At 57.6% G+C, this 16,927-nt stretch overlaps 7 non-coding genes and 3 pseudogenes across 7 annotated transcripts; all 10 read left to right on the forward strand.

Moving 5' to 3' along the window:
* The first annotated feature begins 1,421 nt into the window (after positions 1-1,421).
* Positions 1,422-1,540, forward strand: LOC147329416 (5S ribosomal RNA). Its single transcript, XR_015129577.1, has one exon. It is a non-coding gene; the product is annotated as a 5S ribosomal RNA (ribosomal RNA).
* A 1,135-nt stretch (positions 1,541-2,675) lies between these two features.
* LOC147329417 (5S ribosomal RNA) lies at positions 2,676-2,794 on the forward strand (annotated as a pseudogene).
* A 745-nt stretch (positions 2,795-3,539) lies between these two features.
* On the forward strand, positions 3,540-3,658 carry LOC147329418 (5S ribosomal RNA; annotated as a pseudogene).
* A 1,254-nt stretch (positions 3,659-4,912) lies between these two features.
* LOC147329419 (5S ribosomal RNA) lies at positions 4,913-5,031 on the forward strand. The gene has a single exon (XR_015129489.1). It is a non-coding gene; the product is annotated as a 5S ribosomal RNA (ribosomal RNA).
* A 2,152-nt stretch (positions 5,032-7,183) lies between these two features.
* On the forward strand, positions 7,184-7,302 carry LOC147329420 (5S ribosomal RNA). The gene has a single exon (XR_015129490.1). It is a non-coding gene; the product is annotated as a 5S ribosomal RNA (ribosomal RNA).
* A 2,228-nt stretch (positions 7,303-9,530) lies between these two features.
* On the forward strand, positions 9,531-9,649 carry LOC147329421 (5S ribosomal RNA; annotated as a pseudogene).
* Positions 9,650-10,940: 1,291 nt separating this feature from the next.
* On the forward strand, positions 10,941-11,059 carry LOC147329422 (5S ribosomal RNA). The gene has a single exon (XR_015129492.1). It is a non-coding gene; the product is annotated as a 5S ribosomal RNA (ribosomal RNA).
* Positions 11,060-13,092: 2,033 nt separating this feature from the next.
* Positions 13,093-13,211, forward strand: LOC147329423 (5S ribosomal RNA). The gene has a single exon (XR_015129494.1). It is a non-coding gene; the product is annotated as a 5S ribosomal RNA (ribosomal RNA).
* A 1,256-nt stretch (positions 13,212-14,467) lies between these two features.
* LOC147329424 (5S ribosomal RNA) lies at positions 14,468-14,586 on the forward strand. The gene has a single exon (XR_015129495.1). It is a non-coding gene; the product is annotated as a 5S ribosomal RNA (ribosomal RNA).
* A 1,443-nt stretch (positions 14,587-16,029) lies between these two features.
* Positions 16,030-16,148, forward strand: LOC147329425 (5S ribosomal RNA). The gene has a single exon (XR_015129578.1). It is a non-coding gene; the product is annotated as a 5S ribosomal RNA (ribosomal RNA).
* Positions 16,149-16,927: the final 779 nt, after the last annotated feature.

The following is a 16,927-nucleotide window of genomic DNA, read 5'->3' on the forward strand; positions in this document are numbered from 1 at the left end:
CCGCTTTTGATCCAGAGAAGGGGTGTATTAAAAGACCAGAAGCAGCTCCCCATTAATGAGGGCACATTAACGACATTGCTTTTGGCTGTTTTCCAATGTCTTGTGCTGCTAGCTGATGCCACCTACACCACACCAGGGCCTGAGTGACCGGCTGGGGCCACTTACACCACATCAGGGCCTGTTGCTCTGGCTGAGGCCACTTACACCACACCAGGGCCTGTGGCTGCTGGCTGAGGCCACCTACACCACACCAGGGCCTTAGTTGCTATTGAGGCCAATTACACCACACCAGGGTATGTGGCTCTTGCTCAGGCCACTTACACCACACCAGGGCCTTAGTTGCTATTGAGGCCAATTACACCACACCAGGGCCTGTGGCTCTTGCTCAGGCCACTTACACCACACCAGGGCCTTAGTTGCTATTGAGGCCAATTACACCAAACCAGGCCCTGTGGCTCTTGCTCAGGCCACTTACACCACACCAGGGCCTGTGGCTCTGGCTTAGGCCACTTACACCACACCAGGGCCTGTGGCACTTGCTCAGGCCACTTACACCACACCAGGGCCTGTGGCTGCTGGCTGAGGCCACTTACACCACACCAGGGCCTGTGGCTCTTACTCAGGCCACTTACACCACACCAGGGCCTGTGGCACTGGCTGAGGCCACTTAGACCACACCAGGGCCTGTGGCTGCTGGCTGAGGCCACTTACACCACACCAGGGCCTGTGGCTGCTGGCTGAGGCCACTTACACCAAACCAGGGCCTGTGGCTGCTTGCTGAGGCCATCTTCACCAAACCAGGCCCTGTGCTGCATGCTGTGGCCATGTAAAACACACCAGGGCCTGAGTGACCGGCTGGGGCCAATTACACCACACCAGGGCCTGTGGCTGCTGGCTGAGGCCACCTACACCACACCAGGGCCTTAGTTGCTATTGAGGCCAATTACACCACACCAGGGTATGTGGCTCTTGCTCAGGCCACTTACACCACACCAGGGCCTTAGTTGCTATTGAGGCCACTTACACCACACCAGGGCCTGTGGCTGCTGGCTGAGGCCACCTACACCACACCAGGGCCTTAGTTGCTATTGAGGCCAATTACACCACACCAGGGTATGTGGCTCTTGCTCAGGCCACTCACATCACACCAGGCCCTGCTCTTCTGGCCGAGGCCATCTTCACCAAACCAGGCCCTGTGCTGCTAGCTGTGGCCATGTACAACACACCAGGCCCTGTGCTGGTTCCTGAGGCCATCTTCAACAATCCAGGGCCTGTGCTGTTGGATAAATGCTAAACTGAGCCTTTGGGTTAGGGTATTATGCAAACATGCAGGTATGGTTATAGGATTGTCTTCGTAACTTCAGGTACTTGCCACCTAATCACTTGAATCCATAAATTGAGTCATTGTGCTGGGGCCAGCAGCTTATGGCCATACCACCCTGAGCACGCCCGACCTCGTCTGATCTCGGAAGCTAAGCAGGGCTGGGCTTGGTTAGTACTTGGATGGGAGACTGCCTGGGAATACCTGGTGCTGTAAGCCTTTCATTTTCATGTCATTGAACCGCTTTTGATCCAGAGAAGGGGTGTATTAAAATACCAAAAGCAGCTCCCCATTAATGAGGGCACATTAACGACATTGCTTTTGGCTGTTTTCCAATGTCTTGTGCTGCTAGCTGATGCCACCTACACCACACCAGGGCCTGAGTGACCGGCTGGGGCCACTTACACCACACCAGGGCCTGTGGCTCTGGCTGAGGCCACTTACACCACACCAGGGCCTGTGGCTGCTGGCTGAGGCCACCTACACCACACCAGGGCCTTAGTTGCTATTGAGGCCAATTACACCACACCAGGGTCTGTGGCTCTTGCTCAGGCCACTTACACCACACCAGGCCTGTGGCACTTGCTCAGGCCACTTACACCACACCAGGGCCTGTGGCTGCTGGCTGAGGCCACTTACACCACACCAGGGCCTGTGGCTGCTGGCTGAGGCCACCTACACCACACCAGGGCATTAGTTGCTATTGAGGCCAATTACACCACACCAGGGTCTGTGGCTCTTGCTCAGGCCACTTACACCACACCAGGGCCTGTGGCTCTTGCTCAGGCCACTTACACCACACCAGGGCCTGTGGCTGCTGGCTGAGGCCACTTACACCACACCAGGGCCTGTGGCTGCTGGCTGAGGCCACCTACACCACACCAGGGCCTGTGGCTGCTGGCTGAGGCCAACTACACCACACCAGGGCCTGTGGCTGCTGGCTGAGGCCACTTACACCACACCAGTGCCTGTGGCTTCTGGCTGAGGCGACTTACACCACACCAGGGCCTGTGGCTGCTGGCTGAGGCCACTTACACCACACCAAGGCCTGTGGCTCTTGCTCAGGCCACTCACATCACACCAGGCCCTGCGCTTCTGGCCGAGGCCATCTTCACCAAACCAGGCCCTGTGCTCCTTGCTGTGGCCATGTACAACACACCAGGCCCTGTGCTGGTTCCTGAGGCCATCTTCAACAATCCAGGGCCTGTGCTGTTGGATAAATGCCAAACTGAGCCTTTGGGTTAGGGTATTATGCAAACATGCAGGTATGGTTATAGCATTGTCTTCGTAACTTCAGGTACTTGCCACCTAATCACTTGAATCCATAAATTGAGACATTGTGCTGGGGCCAGCAGCTTACGGCCATACCACCCTGAGCACGCCCGACCTCGTCTGATCTCGGAAGCTAAGCAGGGCTGGGCTTGGTTAGTACTTGGATGGGAGACTGCCTGGGAATACCTGGTTCTGTAAGCCTTTGATTTTCATGTCATTGAACCGCTTTTGATCCAGAGAAGGGGTGTATTAAAAGACCAAAAGCAGCTGCCCATTAATGAGGGCACATTAACGACACTGCTTTTGGCTGTTTTCCAATGTCTTGTGCTGCTAGCTGATGCAACCTACACCACACAAGGGCCTGAGTGACCGGCTGGGGCCACTTACACCACATCAGGGCCTGTGGCTCTGGCTGAGGCCACTTTCACCACACCAGGGCCTGTGGCTGCTGGCTGAGGCCACCTACACCACACCAGGGCCTGTGGCTGCTGGCTGAGGCCACTTACACCACACCAGGGCCCTTTTGCTGCTGGCTGAGGCCACTTACACCACACCAGTGCCTGTGGCTTCTGGCTGAGGCGACCTACACCACACCAGGGCCTGTGGCTGCTGGCTGAGGCCACTTACACCACACCAAGGCCTGTGGCTCTTGCTCAGGCCACTCACATCACACCAGGCCCTGCGCTTCTGGCCGAGGCCATCTTCACCAAACCAGGCCCTGTGCTGCTTGCTGTGGCCATGTACAACACACCAGGCCCTGTGCTGGTTCCTGAGGCCATCTTCAACAATCCAGGGCCTGTGCTGTTGGATAAATGCCAAACTGAGCCTTTGGGTTAGGGTATTATGCAAACATGCAGGTATGGTTATAGGACTGTCTTCGTAACTTCAGGTACTTGCCACCTAATCACTTGAATCCATAAATTGAGACATTGTGCTGGGGCCAGCAGCTTACGGCCATACCACCCTGAGCACGCCGGACCTCGTCTGATCTCGGAAGCTAAGCAGGGCTGGGCTTGGTTAGTACTTGGATGGGAGACTGCCTGGGAATACCTGGTGCTGTAAGCCTTTGATTTTCATGTCATTGAACCGCTTTTGATCCAGAGAAGGGGTGTATTAAAAGACCAAAAGCAGCTGCCCATTAATGAGGGCACATTAACGACACTGCTTTTGGCTGTTTTCCAATGTCTTGTGCTGCTAGCTGATGCCACCTACACCACACCAGGGCCTGAGTGACCGGCTGGGGCCACTTACACCACATCAGGGCCTGTGGCTCTGGCTGAGGCCACTTACACCACACCAGGGCCTGTGGCTGCTGGCTGAGGCCAGTTACACCACACCAGAGCCTGTGGCTGCTGGCTGAAGCCACTTACACCACACCAGGGCCTTAGTTGCTATTGAGGCCACTTACACCACACCAGGGCCTGTGGCTGCTGGCTGAGGCCACCTACACCACACCAGGGCCTGTGGCTGCTGGCTGAGGCCATTTACACCACACCAGGGCCTGTGGCTGCTGGCTGAAGCCACTTACACCACACCAGGGCCTTAGTTGCTATTGAGGCCACTTACACCACACCAGGGCCTGTGGCTGCTGGCTGAGGCCACCTACACCACACCAGGGCCCTTTTGCTGCTGGCTGAGGCCACTTACACCACACCAGGCCCTGTGGTTCTTGCTCAGGCCACTTACACCACACCAGGGCCTTATTTGCTATTGAGGCCACTTACACCACACCAGGGCCTGTGGCTCTGGCTTAGGCCACTTACACCACACCAGGGCCTGTGGCACTTGCTCAGGCCACTTACACCACACCAGGGCCTGTGGCTCTTGCTCAGGCCACTTACACCACACCAGGGCCTGTGGCACTGGCTGAGGCCACTTAGACCACACCAGGGCCTGTGGCTCTTGCTCAGGCCACTTACACCACACCAGGGCCTGTGGCACTGGCTGAGGCCACTTAGACCACACCAGGGCCTGTGGCTGCTGGCTGAGGCCACTCACACCACACCAGGGCCTGTGGCTGCTAGCTGAGGCCACTTACACCAAACCAGGGCCTGTGGCTGCTTGCTGAGGCCATCTTCACCAAACCAGGCCCTGTGCTGCTTGCTGTGGCCATGTAAAACACACCAGGTCCTGTGCTGGTTCTTGAGGCCATCTTCAACAATCCAGGGCCTGTGCTGTTGGATAAATGCCAAACTGAGCCTTTTGGTCAGGGTATTATGCAAACATGCAGGTATGGTTATAGGATTGTCTTCGTAACTTCAGGTACTTGCCACCTAATCACTTGAATCCATAAATTGAGACATTGTGCTGGGGCCAGCAGCTTACGGCCATACCACCCTGAGCACGCCCGACCTCGTCTGATCTCGGAAGCTAAGCAGGGCTGGGCTTGGTTAGTACTTGGATGGGAGACTGCCTGGGAATACCTGGTGCTGTAAGCCTTTCATTTTCATGTCATTGAACCGCTTTTGATCCAGAGAAGGGGTGTATTAAAAGACCAGAAGCAGCTCCCCATTAATGAGGGCACATTAACGACATTGCTTTTGGCTGTTTTCCAATGTCTTGTGCTGCTAGCTGATGCCACCTACACCACACCAGGGCCTGAGTGACCGGCTGGGGCCACTTACACCACATCAGGGCCTGTTGCTCTGGCTGAGGCCACTTACACCACACCAGGGCCTGTGGCTGCTGGCTGAGGCCACCTACACCACACCAGGGCCTTAGTTGCTATTGAGGCCAATTACACCACACCAGGGTATGTGGCTCTTGCTCAGGCCACTTACACCACACCAGGGCCTTAGTTGCTATTGAGGCCAATTACACCACACCAGGGCCTGTGGCTCTTGCTCAGGCCACTCACATCACACCAGGCCCTGCGCTTCTGGCCGAGGCCATCTTCACCAAACCAGGCCCTGTGGCTCTTGCTCAGGCCACTTACACCACACCAGGGCCTGTGGCTCTGGCTTAGGCCACTTACACCACACCAGGGCCTGTGGCACTTGCTCAGGCCACTTACACCACACCAGGGCCTGTGGCTGCTGGCTGAGGCCACTTACACCACACCAGGGCCTGTGGCTCTTACTCAGGCCACTTACACCACACCAGGGCCTGTGGCACTGGCTGAGGCCACTTAGACCACACCAGGGCCTGTGGCTGCTGGCTGAGGCCACTTACACCACACCAGGGCCTGTGGCTGCTGGCTGAGGCCACTTACACCAAACCAGGGCCTGTGGCTGCTTGCTGAGGCCATCTTCACCAAACCAGGCCCTGTGCTGCTTGCTGTGGCCATGTAAAACACACCAGGGCCTGAGTGACCGGCTGGGGCCACTTACACCACACCAGGGCCTGTGGCTGCTGGCTGAGGCCACCTACACCACACCAGGGCCTTAGTTGCTATTGAGGCCAATTACACCACACCAGGGTATGTGGCTCTTGCTCAGGCCACTTACACCACACCAGGGCCTTAGTTGCTATTGAGGCCAATTACACCACACCAGGGTATGTGGCTCTTGCTCAGGCCACTCACATCACACCAGGCCCTGCTCTTCTGGCCGAGGCCATCTTCACCAAACCAGGCCCTGTGGCTCTTGCTCAGGCCACTTACACCACACCAGGGCCTGTGGCTCTGGCTTAGGCCACTTACACCACACCAGGGCCTGTGGCACTTGCTCAGGCCACTTACACCACACCAGGGCCTGTGGCTGCTGGCTGAGGCCACTTACACCACACCAGGGCCTGTGGCTCTTACTCAGGCCACTTACACCACACCAGGGCCTGTGGCACTGGCTGAGGCCACTTAGACCACACCAGGGCCTGTGGCTGCTGGCTGAGGCCACTTACACCACACCAGGCCTGTGGCACTTGCTCAGGCCACTTACACCACACCAGGGCCTGTGGCTGCTGGCTGAGGCCACTTACACCACACCAGGGCCTGTGGCTGCTGGCTGAGGCCACCTACACCACACCAGGGCATTAGTTGCTATTGAGGCCAATTACACCACACCAGGGTCTGTGGCTCTTGCTCAGGCCACTTACACCACACCAGGGCCTGTGGCTCTTGCTCAGGCCACTTACACCACACCAGGGCCTGTGGCTGCTGGCTGAGGCCACCTACACCACACCAGGGCCTGTGGCTGCTGGCTGAGGCCACCTACACCACACCAGGGCCTGTGGCTGCTGGCTGAGGCCACTTACACCACACCAGTGCCTGTGGCTTCTGGCTGAGGCGACTTACACCACACCAGGGCCTGTGGCTGCTGGCTGAGGCCACTTACACCACACCAAGGCCTGTGGCTCTTGCTCAGGCCACTCACATCACACCAGGCCCTGCGCTTCTGGCCGAGGCCATCTTCACCAAACCAGGCCCTGTGCTCCTTGCTGTGGCCATGTACAACACACCAGGCCCTGTGCTGGTTCCTGAGGCCATCTTCAACAATCCAGGGCCTGTGCTGTTGGATAAATGCCAAACTGAGCCTTTGGGTTAGGGTATTATGCAAACATGCAGGTATGGTTATAGCATTGTCTTCGTAACTTCAGGTACTTGCCACCTAATCACTTGAATCCATAAATTGAGACATTGTGCTGGAGCCAGCAGCTTACGGCCATACCACCCTGAGCACGCCCGACCTCGTCTGATCTCGGAAGCTAAGCAGGGCTGGGCTTGGTTAGTACTTGGATGGGAGACTGCCTGGGAATACCTGGTGCTGTAAGCCTTTCATTTTCATGTCATTGAACCGCTTTTGATCCAGAGAAGGGGTGTATTAAAAGACCAAAAGCAGCTGCCCATTAATGAGGGCACATTAACGACACTGCTTTTGGCTCTTTTCCAATGTCTTGTGCTGCTAGCTGATGCAACCTACACCACACAAGGGCCTGAGTGACCGGCTGGGGCCACTTACACCACATCAGGGCCTGTGGCTCTGGCTGAGGCCACTTTCACCACACCAGGGCCTGTGGCTGCTGGCTGAGGCCACCTACACCACACCAGGGCATTAGTTGCTATTGAGGCCAATTACACCACACCAGGGTCTGTGGCTCTTGCTCAGGCCACTTACACCACACCAGGGCCTGTGGCTCTTGCTCAGGCCACTTACACCACACCAGGGCCTGTGGCTGCTGGCTGAGGCCACTTACACCACACCAGGGCCTGTGGCTGCTGGCTGAGGCCACTTACACCACACCAGGGCCTGTGGCTGCTGGCTGAGGCCACTTACACCACACCAGGGCCTGTGGCTGAGGCCACTTACACCACACCAGGGCCTGTGGCTGCTGGCTGAGGCCACTTACACCACACCAGGGCCTGTGGCTGCTGGCTGAGGCCACTTACACCACACCAGGGCCTGTGGCTGCTGGCTGAGGCCACTTTCACCACACCAGGGCCTGTGGCTGCTGGCTGAGGCCACCTACACCACACCAGGGCATTAGTTGCTATTGAGGCCAATTACACCACACCAGGGTCTGTGGCTCTTGCTCAGGCCACTTACACCACACCAGGGCCTGTGGCTCTGGCTGAGGCCACTTACACCACACCAGGGCCTGTGGCTGCTGGCTGAGGCCACTTACACCAAACCAGGGCCTGTGGCTGCTTGCTGAGGCCATCTTCACCAAACCAGGCCCTGTGCTGCTTGCTGTGGCCATGTAAAACACACCAGGGCCTGAGTGACCGGCTGGGGCCACTTACACCACACCAGGGCCTGTGGCTGCTGGCTGAGGCCACCTACACCACACCAGGGCCTTAGTTGCTATTGAGGCCAATTACACCACACCAGGGTATGTGGCTCTTGCTCAGGCCACTTACACCACACCAGGGCCTTAGTTGCTATTGAGGCCACTTACACCACACCAGGGCCTGTGGCTGCTGGCTGAGGCCACCTACACCACACCAGGGCCTTAGTTGCTATTGAGGCCAATTACACCACACCAGGGTATGTGGCTCTTGCTCAGGCCACTCACATCACACCAGGCCCTGCTCTTCTGGCCGAGGCCATCTTCACCAAACCAGGCCCTGTGGCTCTTGCTCAGGCCACTTACACCACACCAGGCCTGTGGCTCTGGCTTAGGCCACTTACACCACACCAGGGCCTGTGGCACTTGCTCAGGCCACTTACACCACACCAGGGCCTGTGGCTGCTGGCTGAGGCCACTTACACCACACCAGGGCCTGTGGCTCTTGCTCAGGCCACTTACACCACACCAGGGCCTGTGGCACTGGCTGAGGCCACTTACACCACACCAGGGCCTGTGGCTGCTGGCTGAGGCCACTTACACCACACCAGGCCTGTGGCACTTGCTCAGGCCACTTACACCACACCAGGGCCTGTGGCTGCTGGCTGAGGCCACTTACACCACACCAGGGCCTGTGGCTGCTGGCTGAGGCCACCTACACCACACCAGGGCATTAGTTGCTATTGAGGCCAATTACACCACACCAGGGTCTGTGGCTCTTGCTCAGGCCACTTACACCACACCAGGGCCTGTGGCTCTTGCTCAGGCCACTTACACCACACCAGGGCCTGTGGCTGCTGGCTGAGGCCACTTACACCACACCAGGGCCTGTGGCTGCTGGCTGAGGCCAACTACACCACACCAGGGCCTGTGGCTGCTGGCTGAGGCCACTTACACCACACCAGTGCCTGTGGCTTCTGGCTGAGGCGACTTACACCACACCAGGGCCTGTGGCTGCTGGCTGAGGCCACTTACACCACACCAAGGCCTGTGGCTCTTGCTCAGGCCACTCACATCACACCAGGCCCTGTGCTGGTTCCTGAGGCCATCTTCAACAATCCAGGGCCTGTGCTGTTGGATAAATGCCAAACTGAGCCTTTGGGTTAGGGTATTATGCAAACATGCAGGTATGGTTATAGCATTGTCTTCGTAACTTCAGGTACTTGCCACCTAATCACTTGAATCCATAAATTGAGACATTGTGCTGGGGCCAGCAGCTTACGGCCATACCACCCTGAGCACGCCCGACCTCGTCTGATCTCGGAAGCTAAGCAGGGCTGGGCTTGGTTAGTACTTGGATGGGAGACTGCCTGGGAATACCTGGTTCTGTAAGCCTTTCATTTTCATGTCATTGAACCGCTTTTGATCCAGAGAAGGGGTGTATTAAAAGACCAAAAGCAGCTCCCCATTAATGAGGGCACATTAACGACACTGCTTTTGGCTGTTTTCCAATGTCTTGTGCTGCTAGCTGATGCAACCTACACCACACAAGGGCCTGAGTGACCGGCTGGGGCCACTTACACCACATCAGGGCCTGTGGCTCTGGCTGAGGCCACTTTCACCACACCAGGGCCTGTGGCTGCTGGCTGAGGCCACCTACACCACACCAGGGCATTAGTTGCTATTGAGGCCAATTACACCACACCAGGGTCTGTGGCTCTTGCTCAGGCCACTTACACCACACCAGGGCCTGTGGCTCTTGCTCAGGCCACTTACACCACACCAGGGCCTGTGGCACTGGCTGAGGCCACTTACACCACACCAGGGCCTGTGGCTGCTGGCTGAGGCCACTTACACCACACCAGGGCCTGTGGCTGCTGGCTGAGGCCACTTACACCACACCAGGGCCTGTGGCTGCTGGCTGAGGCCACCTACACCACACCAGGGCCTGTGGCTGCTGGCTGAGGCGACTTACACCACACCAGGGCCCTTTTGCTGCTGGCTGAGGCCACTTACACCACACCAGTGCCTGTGGCTTCTGGCTGAGGCGACTTACACCACACCAGGGCCTGTGGCTGCTGGCTGAGGCCAATTACACCACACCAGGGTCTGTGGCTCTTGCTCAGGCCACTTACACCACACCAGGGCCTGTGGCACTGGCTGAGGCCACCTACACCACACCAGGGCCTTAGTTGCTATTGAGGCCAATTACACCACACCAGGGTATGTGGCTCTTGCTCAGGCCACTTACACCACACCAGGGCCTTAGTTGCTATTGAGGCCACTTACACCACACCAGGGCCTGTGGCTGCTGGCTGAGGCCACCTACACCACACCAGGGCCTTAGTTGCTATTGAGGCCAATTACACCACACCAGGGTCTGTGGCTCTTGCTCAGGCCACTCACATCACACCAGGCCCTGCTCTTCTGGCCGAGGCCATCTTCACCAAACCAGGCCCTGTGCTGCTAGCTGTGGCCATGTACAACACACCAGGCCCTGTGCTGGTTCCTGAGGCCATCTTCAACAATCCAGGGCCTGTGCTGTTGGATAAATGCTAAACTGAGCCTTTGGGTTAGGGTATTATGCAAACATGCAGGTATGGTTATAGGATTGTCTTCGTAACTTCAGGTACTTGCCACCTAATCACTTGAATCCATAAATTGAGACATTGTGCTGGGGCCAGCAGCTTACGGCCATACCACCCTGAGCACGCCCGACCTCGTCTGATCTCGGAAGCTAAGCAGGGCTGGGCTTGGTTAGTACTTGGATGGGAGACTGCCTGGGAATACCTGGTGCTGTAAGCCTTTCATTTTCATGTCATTGAACCGCTTTTGATCCAGAGAAGGGGTGTATTAAAAGACCAAAAGCAGCTGCCCATTAATGAGGGCACATTAACGACATTGCTTTTGGCTCTTTTCCAATGTCTTGTGCTGCTAGCTGATGCCACCTACACCACACCAGGGCCTGAGTGACCGGCTGGGGCCACTTACACCACATCAGGGCCTGTGGCTCTGGCTGAGGCCACTTACACCACACCAGGGCCTGTGGCTGCTGGCTGAGGCCACCTACACCACACCAGGGCCTTAGTTGCTATTGAGGCCAATTACACCACACCAGGGTCTGTGGCTCTTGCTCAGGCCACTTACACCACACCAGGCCTGTGGCACTTGCTCAGGCCACTTACACCACACCAGGGCCTGTGGCTGCTGGCTGAGGCCACTTACACCACACCAGGGCCTGTGGCTGCTGGCTGAGGCCACCTACACCACACCAGGGCCTTAGTTGCTATTGAGGCCAATTACACCACACCAGGGTCTGTGGCTCTTGCTCAGGCCACTTACACCACACCAGGGCCTGTGGCTCTTGCTCAGGCCACTTACACCACACCAGGGCCTGTGGCTGCTGGCTGAGGCCACTTACACCACACCAAGGCCTGTGGCTCTTGCTCAGGCCACTCACATCACACCAGGCCCTGCGCTTCTGGCTGAGGCCACTTTCACCACACCAGGGCCTGTGGCTGCTGGCTGAGGCCACCTACACCACACCAGGGCATTAGTTGCTATTGAGGCCAATTACACCACACCAGGGTCTGTGGCTCTTGCTCAGGCCACTTACACCACACCAGGGCGTGTGGCTCTTGCTCAGGCCACTTACACCACACCAGGGCCTGTGGCTGCTGGCTGAGGCCACTTACACCACACCAGGGCCTGTGGCTGCTGGCTGAGGCCACCTACACCACACCAGGGCCTGTGGCTGCTGGCTGAGGCCACCTACACCACACCAGGGCCTGTGGCTGAGGCCACTTACACCACACCAGGGCCTGTGGCTGCTGGCTGAGGCCACCTACACCACACCAGGGCCTGTGGCTGCTGGCTGAGGCCACCTACACCACACCAGGGCCTGTGGCTGCTGGCTGAGGCCACTTTCACCACACCAGGGCCTGTGGCTGCTGGCTGAGGCCACCTACACCACACCAGGGCATTAGTTGCTATTGAGGCCAATTACACCACACCAGGGCCTGTGGCTCTTGCTCAGGCCACTTACACCACACCAGGGCCTGTGGCTCTTGCTCAGGCCACTTACACCACACCAGGGCCTGTGGCTGCTGGCTGAGGCCACCTACACCACACCAGGGCATTAGTTGCTATTGAGGCCAATTACACCACACCAGGGTCTGTGGCTCTTGCTCAGGCCACTTACACCACACCAGGGTCTGTGGCTCTTGCTCAGGCCACTTACACCACACCAGGGCCTGTGGCTCTTGCTCAGGCCACTTACACCACACCAGGGCCTGTGGCTGCTGGCTGAGGCCACTTACACCACACCAGGGCCTGTGGCTGCTGGCTGAGGCCACCTACACCACACCAGGGCCTGTGGCTGCTGGCTGAGGCCACCTACACCACACCAGGGCCTGTGGCTGCTGGCTGAGGCCACTTACACCACACCAGTGCCTGTGGCTTCTGGCTGAGGCGACTTACACCACACCAGGGCCTGTGGCTGCTGGCTGAGGCCACTTACACCACACCAAGGCCTGTGGCTCTTGCTCAGGCCACTCACATCACACCAGGCCCTGCGCTTCTGGCCGAGGCCATCTTCACCAAACCAGGCCCTGTGCTCCTTGCTGTGGCCATGTACAACACACCAGGCCCTGTGCTGGTTCCTGAGGCCATCTTCAACAATCCAGGGCCTGTGCTGTTGGATAAATACCAAACTGAGCCTTTGGGTTAGGGTATTATGCAAACATGCAGGTATGGTTATAGCATTGTCTTCGTAACTTCAGGTACTTGCCACCTAATCACTTGAATCCATAAATTGAGACATTGTGCTGGAGCCAGCAGCTTACGGCCATACCACCCTGAGCACGCCCGACCTCGTCTGATCTCGGAAGCTAAGCAGGGCTGGGCTTGGTTAGTACTTGGATGGGAGACTGCCTGGGAATACCTGGTGCTGTAAGCCTTTCATTTTCATGTCATTGAACCGCTTTTGATCCAGAGAAGGGGTGTATTAAAAGACCAAAAGCAGCTCCCCATTAATGAGGGCACATTAACGACACTGCTTTTGGCTGTTTTCCAATGTCTTGTGCTGCTAGCTGATGCAACCTACACCACACAAGGGCCTGAGTGACCGGCTGGGGCCACTTACACCACATCAGGGCCTGTGGCTCTGGCTGAGGCCACTTACACCACACCAGGGCCTGTGGCTGCTGGCTGAGGCCAGTTACACCACACCAGAGCCTGTGGCTGCTGGCTGAAGCCACTTACACCACACCAGGGCCTTAGTTGCTATTGAGGCCACTTACACCACACCAGGGCCTGTGGCTGCTGGCTGAGGCCACCTACACCACACCAGGGCCTGTGGCTGCTGGCTGAGGCCACTTACACCACACCAGGGCCTGTGGCTGCTGGCTGAAGCCACTTACACCACACCAGGGCCTTAGTTGCTATTGAGGCCACTTACACCACACCAGGGCCTGTGGCTGCTGGCTGAGGCCACCTACACCACACCAGGGCCCTTTTGCTGCTGGCTGAGGCCACTTACACCACACCAGTGCATGTGGCTTCTGGCTGAGGCCACTTACACCACACCAGGGCCTGTGGCTGCTGAATGAGGCCACTTACACCACACCAGGGCCTGTGGCTCTTGCTCAGGCCACTCACATCACACCAGGCCCTGCGCTTCTGGCCGAGGCCATCTTCACCAAACCAGGCCCTGTGGTTCTTGCTCAGGCCACTTACACCACACCAGGGCCTTATTTGCTATTGAGGCCACTTACACCACACCAGGGCCTGTGGCTCTGGCTTAGGCCACTTACACCACACCAGGGCCTGTGGCACTGGCTGAGGCCACTTAGACCACACCAGGGCCTGTGGCTGCTGGCTGAGGCCACTCACACCACACCAGGGCCTGTGGCTGCTAGCTGAGGCCACTTACACCAAACCAGGGCCTGTGGCTGCTTGCTGAGGCCATCTTCACCAAACCAGGCCCTGTGCTGCTTGCTGTGGCCATGTAAAACACACCAGGTCCTGTGCTGGTTCTTGAGGCCATCTTCAACAATCCAGGGCCTGTGCTGTTGGATAAATGCTAAACTGAGCCTTTGGGTTAGGGTATTATGCAAACATGCAGGTATGGTTATAGGATTGTCTTCGTAACTTCAGGTACTTGCCACCTAATCACTTGAATCCATAAATTGAGTCATTGTGCTGGGGCCAGCAGCTTACGGCCATACCACCCTGAGCACGCCCGACCTCGTCTGATCTCGGAAGCTAAGCAGGGCTGGGCTTGGTTAGTACTTGGATGGGAGACTGCCTGGGAATACCTGGTGCTGTAAGCCTTTGATTTTCATGTCATTGAACCGCTTTTGATCCAGAGAAGGGGTGTATTAAAAGACCAGAAGCAGCTCCCCATTAATGAGGGCACATTAACGACATTGCTTTTGGCTGTTTTCCAATGTCTTGTGCTGCTAGCTGATGCCACCTACACCACACCAGGGCCTGAGTGACCGGCTGGGGCCACTTACACCACATCAGGGCCTGTTGCTCTGGCTGAGGCCACTTACACCACACCAGGGCCTGTGGCTGCTGGCTGAGGCCACCTACACCACACCAGGGCCTTAGTTGCTATTGAGGCCAATTACACCACACCAGGGTATGTGGCTCTTGCTCAGGCCACTTACACCACACCAGGGCCTTAGTTGCTATTGAGGCCAATTACACCACACCAGGGCCTGTGGCTCTTGCTCAGGACACTCACATCACACCAGGCCCTGCGCTTCTGGCCGAGGCCATCTTCACCAAACCAGGCCCTGTGGCTCATGCTCAGGCCACTTACACCACACCAGGGCCTGTGGCTCTGGCTTAGGCCACTTACACCACACCAGGGCCTGTGGCACTTGCTCAGGCCACTTACACCACACCAGGGCCTGTGGCTGCTGGCTGAGGCCACTTACACCACACCAGGGCCTGTGGCTCTTACTCAGGCCACTTACACCACACCAGGGCCTGTGGCACTGGCTGAGGCCACTTAGACCACACCAGGGCCTGTGGCTGCTGGCTGAGGCCACTTACACCACACCAGGGCCTGTGGCTGCTGGCTGAGGCCACTTACACCAAACCAGGGCCTGTGGCTGCTTGCTGAGGCCATCTTCACCAAACCAGGCCCTGTGCTGCTTGCTGTGGCCATGTAAAACACACCAGGGCCTGAGTGACCGGCTGAGGCCACTTACACCACACCAGGGCCTGTGGCTGCTGGCTGAGGCCACCTACACCACACCAGGGCCTTAGTTGCTATTGAGGCCAATTACACCACACCAGGGTATGTGGCTCTTGCTCAGGCCACTTACACCACACCAGGGCCTTAGTTGCTATTGAGGCCACTTACACCACACCAGGGCCTGTGGCTGCTGGCTGAGGCCACCTACACCACACCAGGGCCTTAGTTGCTATTGAGGCCAATTACACCACACCAGGGTCTGTGGCTCTTGCTCAGGCCACTCACATCACACCAGGCCCTGCTCTTCTGGCCGAGGCCATCTTCACCAAACCAGGCCCTGTGCTGCTAGCTGTGGCCATGTACAACACACCAGGCCCTGTGCTGGTTCCTGAGGCCATCTTCAACAATCCAGGGCCTGTGCTGTTGGATAAATGCTAAACTGAGCCTTTGGGTTAGGGTATTATGCAAACATGCAGGTATGGTTATAGGATTGTCTTCGTAACTTCAGGTACTTGCCACCTAATCACTTGAATCCATAAATTGAGTCATTGTGCTGGGGCCAGCAGCTTATGGCCATACCACCCTGAGCACGCCCGACCTCGTCTGATCTCGGAAGCTAAGCAGGGCTGGGCTTGGTTAGTACTTGGATGGGAGACTGCCTGGGAATACCTGGTGCTGTAAGCCTTTCATTTTCATGTCATTGAACCGCTTTTGATCCAGAGAAGGGGTGTATTAAAAGACCAAAAGCAGCTGCCCACTAATGAGGGCACATTAACGACATTGCTTTTGGCTCTTTTCCAATGTCTTGTGCTGCTAGCTGATGCCACCTACACCACACCAGGGCCTGAGTGACCGGCTGGGGCCACTTACACCACATCAGGGCCTGTGGCTCTGGCTGAGGCCACTTACACCACACCAGGGCCTGTGGCTGCTGGCTGAGGCCACCTACACCACACCAGGGCCTTAGTTGCTATTGAGGCCAATTACACCACACCAGGGTCTGTGGCTCTTGCTCAGGCCACTTACACCACACCAGGCCTGTGGCACTTGCTCAGGCCACTTACACCACACCAGGGCCTGTGGCTGCTGGCTGAGGCCACTTACACCACACCAGGGCCTGTGGCTGCTGCCTGAGGCCACCTACACCACACCAGGGCATTAGTTGCTATTGAGGCCAATTACACCACACCAGGGTCTGTGGCTCTTGCTCAGGCCACTTACACCACACCAGGGCCTGTGGCTCTTGCTCAGGCCACTTACACCACACCAGGGCCTGTGGCTGCTGGCTGAGGCCACTTACACCACACCAGGGCCTGTGGCTGCTGGCTGAGGCCACCTACACCACACCAGGGCCTGTGGCTGCTGGCTGAGGCCAACTACACCACACCAGGGCCTGTGGCTGCTGGCTGAGGCCACTTACACCACACCAGTGCCTGTGGCTTCTGGCTGAGGCGACTTACACC

The sequence above is a fragment of the Aulonocara sp. 'chitande type north' Nkhata Bay genome, linkage group LG5 (genome assembly GCF_057382095.1).
Source record: "Aulonocara sp. 'chitande type north' Nkhata Bay isolate Kocher_YH1m ecotype deep benthic linkage group LG5, A_spYH_male_GT1.1, whole genome shotgun sequence".
Lineage (NCBI taxonomy): Eukaryota > Metazoa > Chordata > Actinopteri > Cichliformes > Cichlidae > Aulonocara > Aulonocara sp. 'chitande type north' Nkhata Bay.